Here is a 3,950-nt window from a genome sequence, read left to right as displayed (position 1 = left end):
ACACTTTTACCACAAATTAAATTTTGGAAGGATAGATTGTTGGTTTGAGGACATGCTGAGTGCCTATAATATAGGACCAGCAGATTTCCCACTGTGTCTAATCTCCAGTCAGGATGAAGCCCTTGGGAAGTTCTTGGGTTCTAAAGGTTTAATATGTTTAAATGGCAGGATGGATCCTGATCGCCCAGCCTCACAGACCTTTAGAGTAGGAAATCAACAATGCCCCATAGACTATATCTTTATCCAGGCCTGGAACTACGCACTGGTAAAAAAGTTCCAAGTAATTAAACGCAGGGACAGTGATCATAATGCTTTGTTTTGTGAAATTGTAGGGGGAGCATTAAGAACTTGTGAAAGGGTGATCCCTCAAAATGTGGAATATCCCAAGCGTTTGACTACGAAACTGACGGATGAGTATGTTGAGAAACTGGCATGTTTTCAACAAAATTTATTGAAGGATAGGCTCGAAGGTCATCAGGTAGCATGGTATGAGGATATAATAGTACAAGCGGTGCAGTGTCTTAGAGTGTACCTAAAAGATAAGAAACAGGCAAAGGTAAAAACACAGCCCAGCAAATGAAAGTCCAGGTGGTTTAACCAGGAATGTAAGAGTAAAAAAAGTGTGATTCGAAAATTAGAGCGACGGCTGAGGAAGAGCTATGACCCTGGGAATGTAGAGCTCCTACTCAGTTTGAAGAAAGAATATAAATCTCTAGTAAGGAAGCAGAAAAGGATTTTTAAAGAAGAATGTTGGGGAACCCTTCTAGAGACAATTGAAAATAAAAATATAAAAGGTTTCTGGAGGTTGATACAGGAAGCTGCAGGAAGGGTGCCGGCAGCTATGAGTTGTGTTGTGGAAGAGGCGGCATGGGTAAACTATTTAAGTGACCTATATAAAGCAAATAGGACCTCGGAAATCGAGATGAATAGACCAACTTGGACGGGGGGTATAGAGGAGTTAAAATCTGATTTCTCTGTAGAGAAAGTAAAAGAAACAATTAAGAAGTTGAATTTTTCACGTGCAGCAGGTCCCGATAATCTTCCCGCCGTCTTAATTAAAATTCAGATAGATTGGTGGGCAGGATTTTTATCCCATATGTTTGTAGCAATTCTGGATTCAGGCCACTTCCCCAAATCCTGGAGAGGGGCCATAATTAGACCTTTGCATAAAAAAGGGGAAAAAGGACCCTACGAAATATAGGTTGATCAACTTATTGGACATTGGGGAAAAGGTCTTCTCAAAAATAATCCTTGGCAGTTTAAAAGAGTGGGCGGAGCGGCAGTCAATAGTTCCAATAGAGCAGGGCGGCTTTAAGTAAGGACATTCTACTATTGATCACTGCTTCGCATTATGGGCCGTAGCGAGGAAGTCCATGGAGCTGCAGGGCAATCTGTTTTGTTGCTTTGTGGACTTTCGCGCAGCTTTTGATTTGGTGGATAGGGACTGTTTGTGGGAGACATTGAGAAAGTAAGAGGTCCCCGCCGATCTCCTGCGGGTAATCCAGGAACTGCATAGCCAAAATTGGGCACAGGTAATTGAAGACACCTTTGGCGGCCTTACAATGGAAATAGGGATAAACAACGGGTTGAGGCAAGGCTGCGTCCTGGCCCTGCCGCTTGATGACATATTTTTAGCAGACTTGCCGCTTCTCTTGGGCACAGCCAGAGGTGCAAGCCCAAAAATAAATGGTAGGCACCTGTCTTGCCTGCTGTATGCTGATGACCTTGTAATAATGGATCAAACAGAGGTGGGGCTTCAGAGGAAGCTAAATGTATTCAAGGATTATTGCACTGCAAAACGACTTACAGTAAATATGGACAAAACAAAAATGTTGTGTTTTGGGAAGAAGAGTACCAAGTTTAGCTGGTACATGGGCCAAACCAAACTGGATACTGTAAGCGAATCCAAATACCTCGGAATATGGTTAACAAGGTCCCTGCAGTGGGGCACACATTTGGAAGCACAGAAATTGAACGCACACTTAGCGGTATGTGGGCTGAAAAGATTTAACCATAGTTATGGCGATATGTCCCAGAAACCTCTATTGACAGCCTTTAAGGCCATGATTCCCCCGCAACTCCAATATGGGGCGGAAGTACTCTGCATGGACGGTAAAAGCTCCTGGGACAAAGAGGGGAAATGTTTAAAATCCCTACTGTCTCTTCCTGGGTCGGTAATGATCCAGGCAGTCAGACTGGAATTAGGCCTAACCGCATGGAATGTGCAGGTGCAGCAGAGCCTCCTCAGATTCTGGAATCGGTTGGGGCAGGGGGAAGTTACAAAGGTGTCGCAATGGTGCATGAAAGAAATTCAGACCAGTGAGTGAAAATGGGCTAAGGAAACAAGAAGTAAACTCCTGGCCATCTGTGACCACCTAAATCTGAACATTGACCCAAGGACACTCCAAATTAATGTAATAAAGAGTGTACTCAAAGTGCAGGGTATAGACATTTCTAGGGTAACAGGCCAAGAGTATTTGAAAAAGAAAGACTCTGTAAAATGTATGTGCTCAGGCTGGGAGAAAGATGTAAGCTTTCCTTATATAGATTTGCTACCGAACGGTTGGCTAAGAATAGAAGTTTTTAAGCTAAGAATAGGTATTAACCCGATATTCGCAAATAGTGCAATAAAAGCTGCCTTAACGCATCCTGATGGCAAATGTGTTTGTAAATTAGAAATGAAATGTAATATTTTGCACATTTTATTGGATTGTTATATATTTTTAAATTTACGTAAACAGTTCCTGCGCCAGATATTGTTAAAATATGATGTTAAGGAGCGTTCAGAAGCACGGGAGCTACTAGTTGATATGGAAAATTTAGATATCGCGATAGCTATCGGGAAATATATGCAGGGTGTGTATAAGTTCCCTGGAAGGCTGGAGGCTAAAAAGTAGCCAGTAGCTCTATAATCCAAATGAATTCCTGATTTTAAATTGTTATAAATGTAGTTTTTAGGACAATATGACTTTTTAACTGTTAAGAATATGAATTTGTGAGATGTAGATTTTATATGATGAACTGCGGTTTATAGATCAATGGTCTAAATAAACTTTGTTCTTGACTTGACTTGACTAGTATTCGGTTTTGAATTCTTGTATTCGTTTCAATTGCCCAGCAGGTATCTTAACAGGTTCATTTATTCTGGCGTAGCATTAACGGGTACAAAAGAAATATCCTCACAAAGTACACTTAAGTGAGGTATATTGGGTATTTATGCTCCCAAATAGTGGTTTTGTACAAAAGAATGGAGAAGAGTATGCGCAAACAAGCTTTGCTCCCATTATGTGGGCTTTTTGGTTTCTATCCTCAACAAAGACATCACTAAACATAAAAACCAAAAAAATCCTGAAGACTTTTTACATCCAGATTTATAGGAAGAAAGTTGAAATCTACTGAGCAAAGAAATAGGTAAATTCAAGTAAACATGCATGGGGCGATTCATGCTATATACAGGCTGTCATAAGCCTATTGGCAGAGAGTGCCACATTCAAAATCAAATGTCACACTAGACCCAAAGAGTAATAAGTACATTCAAACGCTGGTGGCAATGAGGAATGTTTAACATAGCATGGCAAACATGAATGTTTGTCGTTAGATTGAAGGGCAAGAAAGTAGATTGCAGAAATTTCCAAAGCTGGGGAGTTGGCTGGATGCTCTGTGCACATGGTCGAAGTTGTGTGTAGACGGGGTTGGCACGTTGGGTGCTGGGTGCAGGATCTCGCTGCAGACCATGTCCTCTAGCCAATCCTGGCTGTGTGTACCCAAAGAAATATGAACCCATTCCTGACCACACAGGAGGTTGGAAAAAGTGGAATGAGAAACTTGGGAGCTGGCTGCAGTATAATCAACAAAAGAAACAAAACTTTAAGGCTAAGTTGTGGTTTCTTTTGCTCATAATACATCACATATCTATGACTCAAAATGTATGTAGTGCCATCTCTAACTTG

Source organism: Lissotriton helveticus, chromosome 1_1, assembly GCF_964261635.1.
Source record: "Lissotriton helveticus chromosome 1_1, aLisHel1.1, whole genome shotgun sequence".
In the NCBI taxonomy this organism is placed as follows: domain Eukaryota; kingdom Metazoa; phylum Chordata; class Amphibia; order Caudata; family Salamandridae; genus Lissotriton; species Lissotriton helveticus.
This window is presented reverse-complemented; position numbering follows the sequence as displayed.